This window comes from Equus caballus, chromosome 18 (genome assembly GCF_041296265.1).
Source record: "Equus caballus isolate H_3958 breed thoroughbred chromosome 18, TB-T2T, whole genome shotgun sequence".
NCBI classification, from domain to species: domain Eukaryota; kingdom Metazoa; phylum Chordata; class Mammalia; order Perissodactyla; family Equidae; genus Equus; species Equus caballus.
The window spans coordinates 3,353,178-3,369,590 of record NC_091701.1 but is presented as its reverse complement, the minus strand read 5'-3'; the positions used below and the strand labels follow the sequence as shown (position 1 = coordinate 3,369,590).

The following is a 16,413-nucleotide window of genomic DNA, read 5'->3' as shown; positions in this document are numbered from 1 at the left end:
ACAATACGGAGCATTTTTTAAAAATTGGAGTAAATCATTTTTGTTTCAAGACTTGCTGTTTGATTTGGTGATTTCGCATTTTTATTTTTAATTACAGACACTGAAAGTCTTATTTCTGCCCCTCTCCCTCGCGCTAACCACTCCACACCCGACCTGTAGGCCCTGCAGCAAGGGCTGCCCTGTCGTAACGCAGTGCCAGCCTGAGTGAGAACAGACTGAAGCCCACAGATAGACGGCTTTGTGTTTCTCTATGCTGTTTATGCACAAAGGAATCCTTAACATGTTTGTCATGGACCAAAGTATCTAGTAAAAAATGCAAATCCTAACTAACCGTGAAGCTTTCCAGCAAAAAACTTCCTGCTCCAGAATGCATAATGTCGTCAAGCGTAATAAGATCTACTACTACACACTTAGTATAATTATCTGTAAGCAACAAAAAACAAGGAGATTGAGTGATTGGTGCCTCTTGGACCTGGAGCTCTCCAAGAGAACCTGGCAAAGGATATCAGGGGAAGGAAGAGACAGCTACGCTTTGTAGAACAGGAGGTGACTTTTTTTAAAAAGCGATTTCTATAGCAGTCTTCATAATTACTGCCACAGTCTTGACGTGCTTATCTGCTGTGGAGACCACATTTGCCAGTTTCTAAACTCTGCCTGAAAAACTACAAATTAGATGATCATATGGCTAGAGCCAGAAGTGCAGGAAGCAGCAAGCCAGAGGTCAGTTTTTTTGGTTTCTGAATAAGACGACCAAATCCTAACTTAAAATAGAATAAATTTCACATGGTGAAGGTCTTTCCAGCTGAAAATCTTAAAAACAGGGCATCTGGAAAAGGGCCTTAGTCTGTTGCTCCCAGGGTGGTACTATATCGTGATTAAACAGCCCACAGATAAGGGAATTAGTGCTCCCTGGTTATCAAGCTGCCAGGGCGTAAATGATGGCACTAAGTTGGACTTGAAACACTCCCAAATTAAAAGCAAACCTTGCTTTGAGCGGTCAAAGAGACATCTTACTGAGAAGTAGGACTCAGGGGTCGCTGCTGTTGTTAACTGATGCCAAAAGACAGAGAGTCAGGACTTTTAAAAAGTCACTTTGGGGTCACAAAGCAGACTGTTGTCTGAACTGACGCAGAGATGAACAGAATGAAATTATGGACAGGAGGAAGCAACTGAGGGCAATATGTGCTATAAATATGGAAGAGGCTGTGTCTTACTTATTTTCTAATGTCGTACCTGTAATACAGAAACCTGGTACATAGTAGGCATACAATAATTACGTGTAGCCTGAATGACAAGTGAAGAAGAAAAGCAGGAAGCCGTGGGAAGATAAGCTGGTTGGGAAAGGGGAAATGCGGAAAAGCTAGGTGGCTCAAGCCCTCTGCATGATCCTGAAGTGTCCTCCCAATCTGCTGTTATATCGCCGTACCACTCCACCAAAATACCTGAGAACAAGTCAGCTGCCTCCCTGATGTGCAGCTGGAATGGGTAAGAATATACGGTAATATAAGAGGCTAGACCTTAATTGTTCCCACCACGAAAAAGAAATGATGATTATGTGACCTGATAGAAGTGTGAGCTAACACCGCAGTGGTAATCACATTATAACACATAAATGTATCAAGTCAACACATTACACACCTTAAAGTTACACAGTGTTATGTGTCAATTATATTTTAATTAAAACAAAGAATATACAGTCATGATTCAGAGGGTGCGCTCTGGAATCAGACAGCATGGGTTCAAATTCCAGGCTTGACACCGAATACGCGTGAACCTAGGTTTATGTGCAAGTTAGTATGTCAGTTACTGGGTTTTATCATCTGTAAAATGGGGATTGTAGCAGTATATGCCTCAGAGTTGTTATGGGATTGAAATAAGTTTATACATATAAAGCTATTATAGGATTAGCATGTCACAAATGCTCAATAACTGTCAGCCTCATTAGTGTTAGGGTGTTGCAATAAGCATGAAATTAGCCTGCACCCCTGACATACTCATTCTTTTGGATTTGCACCTTGGATGAGCAATGAATGCAAAGGGCATTTGCCAACCCGTGGTAATGAAATAAGGTTTCACAGGAGATATTGATGGGTGATGGAGATTTCGTCTGTCCGTTTTCCAGATGGATGTGAGTCTGGTCTTGGTAGGAGATAGAGTCTGAATCTGTGCTCCAGCCTCCACAAAAGGCAGGCAAAGAGAGACTGTAATCTCCTTTAGAGACAGTGCCTGTCTCCTGAGTATCCTTCACAGGGTAAGTCCAGTTGGGCACTTAAAAGGGGTGAGGAATATCTATCTGGTTAAAATGAATGTTTATCTCTATATACAAATGTGTACATGGGTTGAGTATTTCAGAGATATGAAGTAGTTTAAATAAATGGATAAGAGCCACAGTATTTTGTTTGTGGCAGAGTTAAACCGTATTATTCTGAGAAGATGTGTTTTTTGTTTATTTTATTGAGGTCGTATTGGTTTATAACATGGTGTAGTTTCAGGTGTATATTATTATATATCAGTTTCTATATAGACTGCTTTGTGCTCACCACCAATATTCTAGTTTTTATCCGTCCATACATATGTACCCCTTTACCCTTTCACCCACCCCCTAGCTCCCTCCCCTCTGGTAACCACTAATCTGTTCTCTTTATCCATGTGTTTGTTTATCTTCCACATATGAGTGAAATCATAGTGTTAGTCTTTCTCTGTCTGGTTTATTTCACTTAACATAATACCATCAAGTTCCATCCATGTTGTTGCAAATGGGATGATTTTGTCTTTTTTATGGCTGAGTAGCATTCCATTGTGTGTGTGTGTGTGTATATATATATACACACACACACGTATACACAACATCTTCTTTATCCAGTCACCGTTGATGGACACTTGGGTTGCTTCCACATCTTGGCTATTGTGAATAATGCTGCGATGAACATAGGGGTGCATAGATCTCTTTGTATTGTCGATTTAATGTTCTTTGGATAAATACCCAGTAATGGGATGGCTGGATCTCATGGTAGTTCTATTTCTAATTTGTTGAGAAATCTCCATACTGTTTTCCATAGTGGCTGCACCAGTTTGCAGTGTATGAGGGTTCCCTTTTCTCCACATCCTCTCCAACACATATTATTTCTCATCTTGTTAATTATAGTCATTTTGATGGGTATGAGGTGATATCTCATTGTAGTTTTGATTTGCATTTCCCTAGGAATTAGTGATGTTGAACATCTTTCCATGTGCCTGTTGGCCATCTGTATATCTTCTTTGGAAAAATGTCTGTTCACCTACCCTGCCAATTTTTCTGTTGTTGTTGTTGCTGCTGAGGAAGATTCGCCCTGAGCTACTATGCATTGCCAATCTTCCTCTTTTTGCTTGAGGAATATTCACCCTGAGCTAACATCTTTGCCAATCTTCCTCTAGTTTGTATGTGGGTTGCCACCACAGTATGGTGGCCAACAAGTGGTGTAGGTCTGAACCCAGGAACAGAACCTGGGCTGCTGAAGCAAAGCGTGCCAAACTTAACTGCTAGGACATGGGGCCAACCCATCCTCTGCCCGTTTTTCGCTCATGTTGTTTATCTTTTTCTTTTTTTAAAAGATTTTATTTTTCCTTTTTCTCCCCAAAGCCCCCCAGAACATAGTTGCATATTTTTTAGTTATGGGTCCTTCTAGTTGTGGCATGTGGGACGCTGCCACAGCATGGTTTGACAAGCAGTGCTAGGTCTGCGCCCAGGATCCAAACCAGTACAACTCTGGGCTGCCAAAGTGGAGTGTGCGAACTCAAGGACTCGGCCATGGGGCCAGCCCCATGTTTGTCTTTTTCTTGTTGAGTTGTATGAGTTCTTCATATATTTTGGAAATTGACCCCTTGTCAGATATATGCTCTGCAAATATTTTGTCTCAGTTGGTGGATTGTCTTTTCATTTTGTTCATGGCTTCCTTTGCCTTACAGAAGCTTTTTTGTCTGATTTAGTCCCATTTGTTTATTTTTTCTTTTGTTTCCCCTGTGCTAGTAGACATGGCATGTGAAAAGATGCTGCTAAGACCAATGTCAAAGAGTGTACTGCCTATATTTCCTTCTAGGAGTTTTATGGTTTCAGGTCTTACATTCAAATCTTTAATCCATTTTGAGTTAACTTTTGTGTGTTGTAGAAGATAATGGCCTACTTTCATTCTTTTGCAATGTGGCTGTCCAGTTTTCCCAGTACCATTTGTTCAAGAGTTTTTCCTGTCTCCAGTGTGTCTTCTTGGCTTCTTTGTTGAAGATGAGCTGTCCATAGATGTGTGGTTTTATTTCTGGGCTCTCAGTTGTATTCCACTGATCTGTGTGTCTGTTTTTGTGCCAGTACCATGAACGTTTTAACTATGTTTTGATTGCTATAGCTTTGTAGTGTATTTTGAAGTCAGGGATTGTGATGCCTCCAGCTTTGTTTTCTCAGGATTGCTTTGGCCATTTCAGGTCTTTTGTTGTTCTATATAAATTTTAGGATTCTTTGTTCTATTTCTGTGAAGAATGTCATTGGGATTCTTATTTTGATTGCATCGATTCTGTAGATTGCTCTAGGTAATATGGACATTTTAACAATGTTAATTCTTCCAATCCATGAGCATGGAATATCTTTCCATTTCTTTGTCTTCATTGATTTCTTTCAATAATATCTTAAAGTTTTCAGTGTATAGGTCTTTCACCTCGTTGGTTAAATTTATTCCTAGATATTTTATTCTTTTTGTTGTGATTGTAAATGGGATTCTAGTCTTGATTTCTCATTCTGCTAGCTCATTATTAGACTATAGAAATGCAACTGATTTTTTTTTTTTTAAGATTTTATTTTTTCCTTTTTCTCCCCAAAGCCCCCCCGGCACATAGTTGTGTACTCCTCGTTGTGGGTCCCTCCAGCCGTGGCATGCGGGACGCCGCCCCAGCGTGGTCCGATGAGCAGTGCCATGTCCGCGCCCAGGACCCGAACCAACGAAACACTGGGCCGCCTGCAGCGGAGCACGCGAACCCAACCACTCGGCCACGGGGCCAGCCCCGAAATGCAACTGATTTTTTTAAGTTGACTTTGTACCCTGCAACTTTGCTGTAGTTGTTGATTGTTTCTTGTAGCTTTCTGGTGGATTCTTTAGGGTTTTCTATATATAGAATCATGTCATCTGCAAAGAGGGAGAGTTTTACTTTTTCCTTTCCAATTTGGATCCCATTTATTTCTTTTTCTTGCCTAATTGCTCTGGCCAAAACATCCAGTACTGTGTTGAATAAGAGTGATGAGAGTGGGCACCCTTGTCTGGGTCCTGTTTTCAGAGGGATGGCTTTCAGTTTTTCACCGTTGAGTATGATATTGGCTGTGGGTTTGTCATATATGGCCTTTATTATGTTGAGCTATCTTCCTTCTATATCCATTTTACTTAGATTCTTTATCATAAATAGATTTGGGTCTTGTCAAATGCTTTCTCTGCGTCTATTGAGGTAATCATGTGATTTTTATTCCTCATTTTGTTAATATGGTATATCACATTGATTGATTTGGGGATGTTAAACCATCCCTGTGTCCCTGATATAAATCCAACTTGGTCATGGTGTATGATCCTTTTAATAAATTACTGTATTCAATTTGCCAATAATTTGTTGATGATTTTTACATCTATGTTCATCAGCAATATTGGCCTGTAATCTTCCCTTTTGTTGTTGTTCTTGTCTGGTTTTGGTATCAGGGTAATGTTGGGCATGTAGAATGAATTAAAAAGTGTTCTGTCTTCTTTAATTTTTTGGAATAGTTTGAGAAGGATAGGTATTAAATCGTCTTTGAATGTTTGGTAGAATTCTCCAGAGAAGCTGTCTGGTCTTGGACTTTTGTTTCGGGGAGGTTTATTGATTACTGTTTCAATCTCTTTACTTGTGATTGGTCTATTAAGATTCTGTATTTCTTCTTGATTCAGTTCTGGGTGGTTGTATGATTCTAAGAATTTATCCATTTCTTCTAGATTGTCCAATTTGTTGGCATATAGTTTTTCATAGTATTCTCTTATAATCCTTTGTATTTCTGTGGTATCTGTTGTAATTTCTCCTCTTTCATTTTTAATTTTATTTTTGAGCCATCATTCTTTTGTTCATATTGAATCTGGCTAAGGGTTTGTCAAATTTGTTTATCTTCTCAAACAGGCAGCTCTTAGTTTCATTGATCCTTTTTATTGGTTTTTTTTTTTTTTTTTTGAGTCTTGATTTCATTTATTTCTGCTCTAGTTTTTATTATTTCCCTTCTTCTGCTGAATTTAGGCTTTTTTTTTCTGTCTTTCTCTAGTTCTGTTAGGTGTAGTTTAAGATTACTTTTCTGAAATTTTTCTTGTTTGTTGTGGTAGGCCTGTATTGCTATAAATTTCCCTCTCAGGACCTCTTTTGCTGTATCCCATAAGAGTTGGTATGTTGTTTTTCTTTTTTTTTTTTCTTTTTTTTCTCCGCAAAGCCCCCCAGTACATAGTTGTATATTCTTCATTGTGGGTCATTCTAGTTGTGGCATGTGGGACGCTGCCTCAGCGTGGTTTAATGAGCAGTGCCATGTCCGCGCCCAGGATTCAAACCAACGAAACACTGGGCCGCCTGCAGCAGAGCGCGCAAACTCAACCACTCAGCCACGGGGCCAGCCCTGGTATGTTGTTTTTCATATTCATTTGTCTGCAGGTATTTTTTGACTTCTCCTTTGATTTCTTCATTGGTCCAATGGTTGTTCAATAGCATGTTGTTTAGTCTCCGCATATTTGTCACTTTCCCAGCCTTTTTCCTGTCATTGATGTCTAGTTTCATTGCATTATGGTTGGAAAAGATGCTTGATATGATTTCAATCTTAAATTTATTGTGGCCTGCCTTGTTTCCCAATGTATGGTCTATCTTTGAAAACGTTCCATGTGCACTTGAGAAGAATGAATATGCTGCTCTTTTTGGCTGGAATGTCCTGTATATATCTACTAAGTCCATCTGGTCTAGTGTTTCATTTAAGGGCACTGTTTCCTTGTTGACTTTCCATCTGATGATCTATCCATTGATGTAATTGGGGTGTTAAGATCCCCTACTATTATTGTGTTGCTGTCATTTCTCCCTTTAGGTCTGTTAATCGTTGCTTTAAATACTTTGGTGCTCCTGAGTTAGGTGCATATGTATTTTTTTTGCTGAGGAAATATTTGCCCTCAACTAAGATCTGTTGCCAATCTTTCTCTTTTTGCTTGAAGAAGAGTTGCCCTGAGCTAACATCTGTGCCAGTCTTCCTCTATTTTGTGTGTGGGTTGCCACCACAGCATAGTCACTGACAAGTGGCATAGCTCCATGCTGGGAGCCAAACCTGGGCCGCTGAAGCACAGCATGCCAAACTTAAGCAGTAAGCTATGTGCCAGCCCCCAGGTACATATATATTAATAAGTATTATGTCTTCTTGGTGGAATGTCCCTTTTATCATTATATACTGCCCCTCTTTGTCTCACATTGTCTTTTTATCTTGAAGTCTGCTTTGTTTGATGTAAGTATGGCAACACCTGCTTTGTTTTGCTTGCCATTTGCTTGGAGTATCGTCTTCCATCCCTTCACTCTGAGCCTGCGTTTGTCTTTAGAGCTGAGATGTGTTTCCTGAAGGCAGCTGTTGTCGGGTCTTGTTTTTTAATCCATCCCACCACTCTGTGTCTTTTAATTGGTGAATTCAATCCATTTACATTTAGAGTGATTATTGATATATGGTGGCTTATTACTGCCATTTTATCTCTTGTTTTCTGGTTGTTCTGTATTTCCATTGTTCCTGTTCTGTTGCCTTTCTTTCTTTTTTTTTGATGATAACGTGCTAAGTTACATGGATTCTTTTTTTTTATCAATTTTCTCTTATTGAGTTCATAATAGTTTACATCAATGCGAGATTTCTGTTGTACATTATTTCTTGACTGTCCACATAAGTGCTCCCCTTCACTCCCTCTGCCCACCCCCCACCCCCTTCCCCTGGTAACCACTGAACTGTTTTCTTTGTCCATGTACCCCTTTATATTCCACATATGAGTGAAATCATCTTCTGTTTGTCTTTCTCAGACTGGCTTATTTTGCTTAGCATAATTCCCTCTGGGTCCTTCCACGTTATTGCAAGTGAGATGAATTTGTCTTTTTTCTGGCTGAGTAGTATTCCATTGTGTGTATATATATATATATATATATATATATATATATATACACCACATCTTCTTTATCCAATCATTGGTTGATGGGCACTTGGGTTACTTCCACGTCTTGGCTATTGTGAATAATGCTGCAATGAACATAGGGGTACATAGCCTCTTATGTCCACTAACCTAAGCAGGTTCCATCTATTTCCCATTCCCCTTCTGAGTTATTATTGTCACAAGTTGTTCTTTTCCATGTTGTGAGTTTGTGACTAAATTGAAGTGTTTACAGTTATTTTTGATGCTTTCCTTCCCTTTGTCTTTTATGTTATAATTGAGTGTTTACTAATTTATTCTGATATAGAGCTGCAATTTTCTGATTTTATCTGTCTATTTATCTCCTTGGTCAAGGTTTTGTAAACCTTTGCTTTTTAGTTTCAGATGGAAAGGGTCTTTTCAATGTTTCTTATAAGACAGGCCTAGTGGCATTGTATTCCCTCAGCTTTTGTTTATCTGGGAAAGCTTTTATTTCTCCATCATATCTGAAGGGTAGTTTCATTGGATAGAGTATTCTTGGCTGAAAGTTTTTCGTTCAGTATTTGAATATATCATTCCGTTCTCTCCTAGCCTGTATGGTTTCTGCTGAGAAATCTTCTGAAAGCTTGATAGGGGTTCCTTTGCAGGTCATTTCCTTCTGCCTTGCTGACTTTAATATTTTTTCTTTGTCATTTACTTTTGCCAGTTTTAACTTTTTTTTTTTTTTTGAGGAAGATTAGCTCTGAGCTAACTACTGCCAATCCTCCTCTCTTTTTTGCTAAGGAAGCCTGGCCCTGAGCTAACATCCATGCCCATCTTCCTCTACTTTATATATGGGACGCCTACCACAGCATGGTGTGCCACGCGGTGCCATGTCCGCACCCGGGATCCAAACTGGCAAACCCTGGGCTGCTGAGAAGCGGAATGTGAGAACTTAACCACTGTGCTACCAGACTGGCCCCCAGTTTTAATTTTATGTGCCTTGGAGAAGGTCTTTTTGCATTGGAATTAGGAATTCTATTGGCTTCATGTACTTGTAAGTCCAGTTTCCTCCCCAGGTTTGGGAAGTTCTCAGCTATTATGTCTTTGAATAAGCTCTCTGCTCCTTTCTCCCATGCTTCTCGCTCTTAAATACCTATAATCCTTATGTTGCTTTTCCTAATTGAGTCAGACATTTCTCAAAGAATTTCTTTATGTTTTAAAAATCTCAGTTCTCTTTCTTCCTCTATCTGAAGCATTTCTATATTTCTATCCATTAAATCACTAATTCTGTCCTTTATAACATCAGCTCTATTTTTTATGAATTCTAGATTGTTTTTTATCTCATTAATTGTGTTCTTCAAATCCAGAATTTTTGTTTGGTTTTTCTTCAGAGTTTCAATCTCTTTGCTGAAGTATTTCTTTCACTCATTAATTTATTCCTGAGCTCACTGAATTGTCTTTCTGAGTTTTCTTGTAGCTTGTTGAGTTTCTTTACGATAACTATTTTGAATTCTCTGTCATTTAGATTGCAAATTTCTGTGAGTTCAGGATTGTTTCTGGAGACTTGTCATTTTCCTTCTGCTCTGAAGTGTTGCTGTGGTTCTTCATGGTGTTTGATGAACTGCCCCTTTGCTGGTGCATTTTTGGTAGTATCAGGCCACAGATTCCACCTGTCACTGTTGGTGGGTGGGGGGTGGGATAGAAGCTATGTTTTCTGATCCCACCCTGTCTGCTTGAAGTTGTGCCTGTAGGGCTTGTCTGCATTTGTGCACTGGCTGCAGTCACTTGGCAGGCCATCCCCGCATGTGCAGGCAGGCCCTCTCTGCTCTGCCGGTGGGTCACTCTGGTGCTGGACCACTGCACTTGGCTGGGGACTGGCTGAGATGGTGCACTAGGTAGGTGGGGAGGGGCACTTCCTTTTGCATGCAGGGTGACTCTTTGCTAACAGGTGGCTCGGCTGATCTGCTCTTGGTAGGGGCTCCTTCTCAGGGGCCAAGCCATGCTACTCAGTGGGGAGTGTTCCCATGGGTGAGTCTGCTGTGGCATGGTGGGCACTCCCTCAGGCTAGGCTACATCTCCAAAAGCATTTGCATGGGTCGGACTGCCCCCTGCCTCCTCTTACAGTCATGCCAGCCACAGTGTGGACCTGAGACCTAGATTGGTGCAGCTGGAAAGGGGGAGAGGTGCACGCACCTAGTTCCACTGTCTCCTGGGAATCTAGCCCACCCACTTTCAGATGCACATCTGTATGGATCTCTCAGATGTCTTGTTGTGCTGTGCCAGGAATCCTCTACTGGTTAACGAATGTCCATTTAGTTGTAACTTAGAGGTGAGAGACAAAGGGAACAACTCACTCCACCAAGATGCTGATGTCTCTCTTGAGAATATGTGTTTTTAAACTTGGTTTGTCACTTGGGTACACAATTTAACATCAAATGCTTCTAAACTTCTACTAATATTACTTGTGAAATAAATGAAACCAAGTTGGAACGCTCAAGTCACACATTCATTTATTCTATAAATACTCTCAATGTCTAGTCTGTACCGAGAATTTTGTATTGCATTTTTATTTGGATATACATATATAGAATGCACAAATCCTAAGTGTACAGCTTGACAAATTCTTACATTAGTATATATCCGTGTAACATCCAAATTAATATGTAGAAATTTCCAGCAGCCCAGACAGATCCTTTGTGCCTCCACCCAGGTACTATTCCCCTTCAAAAGATAACATTTATTCTGGCTTCTGTCACCATGGAATAGTTTTGCTTGTTCTTGAATGTCATACAAATGGACTCATACAATATGTATTCTTTTGTGTATGATTTCTTTTGTTCAATATTACATCCTAGAAATTCATCTCTTTGGTTATGTTCAGCTATAGTTCATTCTTTTTCTTTGCTGTATAGACTACTATGCCATTCAATACATATTGAATGTATACTATTCAGTACATATTGAATGAATATGTGACAATTTGTCTAGCCAGCGTTATTTTAAAACAATCTTATTCCCTTCTCTAAATCTAGAGATTTAGTATTTTTTATAAGATCCCATTTTTTTTTTTTTTTTGACAAGCTTGGTATAGTTCATCTTCAAATTACAATGGTTGAAAATAGCTATTGTATCTGCCAGGATCCAGTAAGGAAGGAGGTATTTCAGAGACAGCAATGCATCTTCACTTGTCTAGCCTCAGGGTTATGTGACCTATCCTTCTCTCTGCCATAATATTGCCTGCAGAGAACTTAATCTTCCTGACATTCAACAGAACATTACACTGATCCATTACACTCAAGACATCTTGCTGAATGGACCTGGTGAGCAGGAAGTGGCAAGTACCTTAGACACATTAGAAAGTTCCAGGAGGTGGGAAATAACCCTGATGCTCATACCAAATACTGTACCAATTAGGGATCAGGAAATAGAAACTGCAGTAAGCATTTCAAACAAAAGGGATTTAATCGAGAGACTTGGTTACTCACATGTTAGAAGTCTAAAAGACTGAAGTAGATGTTGAGTTAACCCCAAAATCAGCAACTGTAGGAATTAGCTACCACCTCTAGGACTGGGAGGCCAAAAGGGAAGAGTTAATGTTACTAGAACCTACAAACTTGAAGGACAGCCCACCTCGGGCTGGTGCTGGATTGAGAGACCATTGTACATCTGGTACTGGGACTAGCGTGCAGTTGGTGCTCAGGCCTTTGAGGGCTGCCCTTGGGTCAGTGCCCAGAGAACCAGAGTAGTGGGGAGCTGGAACTTCCTGCATTTACTGGAAGAGTCGGAAGAAATGCCTGAGCAGCTGAAGACAGCTGAAAATGGGAAGAGATGCCCTTCTTCTTTCCTTCCACCTTCTCGTCTTCCATCAGTACCTCCCATTGGCATAACTTAAAAGGAAATCAGGTGGCAAGGGAGTCTGGGAAATGTAGTTTGCAGACTGCCAGGCCCAGCATCACAGCGTGGATGAATTGAGAGGATAGGCTTGACCTGAGCAAGAATAGATAAATAATGGCAAAGCCAGCACTTCAAGATTTTACCAAAATAAGAAAATTGCCCTCTGGTTTTTCTGGGAATATGCTGGTAGCAACTCCTTCGGGTCTTGGTTGACACCTTAGAAGTTCTAGGCCTTGTCCCAGTAAAGCTGAAAGCTGTCCCAGTCCCTGAACTGTCTAGCACCTTAGGGCTTGGAGATCTCCTGAATTTCTAGCTTCTAAAGCTGCTCAATTGGATACACACCAGGGGAAGGACAGAGCCAGAGGTCAGACACACTTTCCCTTCTTAGCCCTCTCTGAGGTCACTGGGACCCATTCCAAGAGTCAGTGCCTTACAAATGTTACAAGGATTCTCTTAATATAACGAGTTTAAGTTTCTCAGAGATGGAAACAAATGAGAGCAATTTAAGACTACTACCTTTTTCCCCTCACGATTCTGTTAGGAGACCTTTACATGTAGACATGATGGGGGAAGAATGAGACTGAATAAACAGTCAACATCTAACCACAAAAGGAAAGGCAGGATTTGGGGACCCAGAAGGAAGGAGCTGGTGACAAGCTACAAGCGCAGATGCTGATTCATGCTGAAAAAAGATAACCATTTGCTTGAGGCTTGCTTGGGGACAACAGAAAGTAACTATGTTGAATGGAATCACTGAACAGACACAGAGCAATAGAAAACATTGCATTGCTGAGGATGACACCAAGGCAAAGTAAAAGAAGCTGAAAGCTTCAGGCACCCTTGCTCACGGACCCTACTGCTGCTCCCTGCTCTCCAGAATTCATAAAGGCTGAAGCTATGCAGCTGGTGTGGTGAACAGGTCAAAGTGTGAAGTACATGTAGCTACAGCCCTGGGCACAAATGTGTCTGACCAAGAGTGAACAAATGAGTGAATTTCAAAGGCTCAGTATGCCATGAATATTTTCTTACTCGTCAGGGCAGGGATCTTAACTTGAGAAGGAACTGAGTTCCTACCCTTTAGAGCCTTAGAACCCAGGCACACAGTTCTCCAGAGAAACCGAGAGCCCAGACAGCCCAGTCTAGTGAGGCTTCTTCTAAACTACACAAAGCTGTAGGGAGGGACGTGCAGGAGAGCAGGCCAGGAGGGCCCAGGAGGCGGACGGACCACCTCTGCTCACAGCAAGGCAGAGGAGCAGACATGCGCACATGTGGATGCACCAGGGGGCCCATTACTCCCTGTTTTGGCTGGAAATGAATATGGTTTTTCAAGCCTCTAAGCACGGAGGTATTTTTGACTCAGCACCAGGAGAGGACAACAAGAGCTCCGCTTCTGCCAACTGCCTGGTTTAGATGTAAGACCTCCTCTACGTATTTCTCTCTCCTGCCTACTCAGAGAGAGGACTCAACAATCCCCCATTAGAACCGAGTTTTCTCCCGTGCATTTTCTTTAATTATACCACTTGAACCTCAAGGAAGTGAGGTCTTAGATCTCCAGGACCACAGAATCTACTGTGCTTGTGAGGAAGTGCTGCTCCTGGTATAGGTGCCGGGGATGTCTGGGGTGACTCTATGGGTTTCTGTGCCCACCTCCCACCACCCGTTGCCCAAAGCACCAGGGAGGAGGCAGGGGAGGAATCATGGGCTCCTTTGATTAGTCACTGTGCCTGGACCTAAAGCCTGTGCTCACTTCCTTGGGAGCTGGTCCCTCCCAGGAGGGCTCATATTTATTTCCTGGTCTGTTTCTGTCTCTGGAATGAGAGCTGTTCCAACCAGAACTGCAGCTCCTTCACCTCCATCCCCTTGGCTCTCAGCATAGAGGTGTGTGCGTGGTACATGCTCAGTAAGTGTTTCACAGATAAGTTTTTTAAAAAACATGCTGAAGATGGTTTAGGAGTCTAAAAAAGTGAAGTATGTATTGAACATGGTGCTGGAAGTTCTAACCAGTACAATACAGCAAGAAAAGGAAAGTAAAGGAGTGCAGATTGGAAAGCAATAAATAAAACAGTCTCCATATGCAGGTGGTATGATCGTCTACATAGAATATCCCAAGGAAACTACAGAAAACTTCTAGATCTAATAAGTAAGTTCAGCAAGGCCATGGGATACAAGATCAGCACACAAAAACCAATTGTACTTCTATGTCCTAGCAATGGACAATGAAATTAAAAATATATACCAGTTACAATTGCTCAAAAAAAAAATCAAACACTTAGGTGTAAATCTAACAAAATATGTGAGGGCCTGTATAGTGAAAACTGCAAAATGCTGATGAAAGAAATGAAAAAAGATCTAAAAACTGAAGAGACATACTGTGTTCATGGATTGGAAGGCTCAACATCATAAAGCTATTGGTCCTTCCCAAATTGATCTATATATACATTTAATGCAATTCCTATCCAAATTCTACCAGCGTTTTTTGTAGACATAGGAAAGCTTATTCTAAAATTTATATGGCAAAGAACAGGAACTAGAATGTAACAGCTTTGAAAAAGAAAAAGAAAGTAGGAAGACTCTCTCTGCCTGATGTTAAGACTGACTTACACAGCTGCAGTAATCAAGACTGTGGTATTGAAGATTGTATATCAAAGAAGATAGACAAGAAGATGCTCAACATCATTAGGCAATCACTAGGCAAATGCAAATTAAAGCACAATGAGATGTCACCTGATGCATATTAGAATGGTATTATCAAAAAGACAAGAAATAACGAGTGCCGGTGTGGATGTGGAGAAAAGAGAATCCTTGTGCACCATTGGTGAGGTTGTAAATTGGTGCAGCCACTATGGAAAACAGTATGGAGGATCTTCCAAAAATTAAAAATAGAGCTACCAGATGATCCAGCAATTCCACTTCTGGGTATATATGCAAAGGAAACAAAAACATTAATTTGAGAAGATATCTGCACCCTCATGTTCATAGCAGCAATACTTACATTGGCCAAGACATGGAAGCGACCTAACCGTCCATTGATGAATGAATAGATAAAGAAGTTGTGCTATATATATATTCAATGGAATATTATTCAGCCATAAAAAATGAGGTAGTAAATCCTACTGTTTGTGACAATATGGATGGATCCTGAAGGCTTTATGCTAAGTGAAATAAGTTAGAGAAAGACAAATACTGTATGATCTCACTTATATGTAGAATCTAAGAAAAAAAAAGAAAACCAAAAACCAAATCAACTCATAGAAAAAGAGATCAGACTTGTGGTTACCAGAGGTGGAGGATGGGAGGAGGAGGAAGCGGAGGAAGGTGGTTAAAAGGCACAAACTTGTAGTTATAAGGTAAGTAAGTTCTGGGGATGTAATGTGCAACGTGATGACTATAGTTAACACTGCTGTATTGCATATAGGAAAGTTGCTAAGAAAATAATCCTAACTGTTCTCAACAGAAGGAAACAATTTCTTTTTCTTTTTCTTGTATCTATATGAGTAGATGTTAGCTGAACCTATTGTGGTGATCATTTCACCGTATATGTAATCAAACCATCATACTGTACGCCTTAAACTTGTACAGTGATGTCTGTAAATTATTTCTCAATGAAACTGGGAAAAAAATGACCGTGGTGTTAGCTGAGGGACAAACACATAGATCACGGAATAGAGAAAGCAGAGATGGCTGGTGCAAGTACAGCCAACTGATTCTGACAAAGATGAAAAAGCAATTCAATGGAGGAAAGAGAGCCTTTTCCACCAATGGTGCTGGAGTAATTAGACATCCACGTGGCGGGGGGGGGGGGGGGGGGGCAGAACTTGGCTTAACCTCGCATCTTTTACAAAAATTAACTCAAAATGGATCATAGGTTTTAAAGTAAAATGGAAAACTATAAAACTTTTAGAAGAAAATGGCAGAAAGGCTTCGGGATCTAGAGCAGTGAATAGTTCTTAGACATGACACCAAAAAAGAAAAAATGATAAATTGGATTTCATAAAAACTTTTTCTCTGTGCAAGACCCTCTCTAAGAGGGTGAAAAGATGAGTTACAGACTGGGAGGAAATATTTGCAGACCACATATCCAATAAAGGACTCGTATTTAGACTATATGAAGAACTCAAAACAGTAAAAAACAGTCCAATTAGAAAATGGGCGGGGCCGGCTCTGTGGCTGAATGGTTAAGTTCGCGCGCTCCGCTGCCCAGGGTTCGGATCCTGGGCGTGGACATGATACCGCTCGTCAGGCCACGTTGAGGGGGCGTCCCACATCCCACAACTAGAAGGACCTGCAACTAAGATATACAACTATGTACGGGGTGGGGGTGGGGGTGTGGGGGGTGGAGTTTGGGAAATAAAGCAGAAAAAAAAAGAAAAATGGGCAAAAT

General features: G+C 40.7%; 1 long non-coding RNA gene across 1 annotated transcript in view; it reads left to right on the top strand.

Annotated features, from left to right (window-relative positions):
* LOC106781930 (uncharacterized) overlaps positions 1 to 16,413 on the top strand; it is a 30,845-nt gene that overhangs the window by 1,861 nt on the left and 12,571 nt on the right. The gene's annotated exons all lie outside the window — the stretch shown is intronic.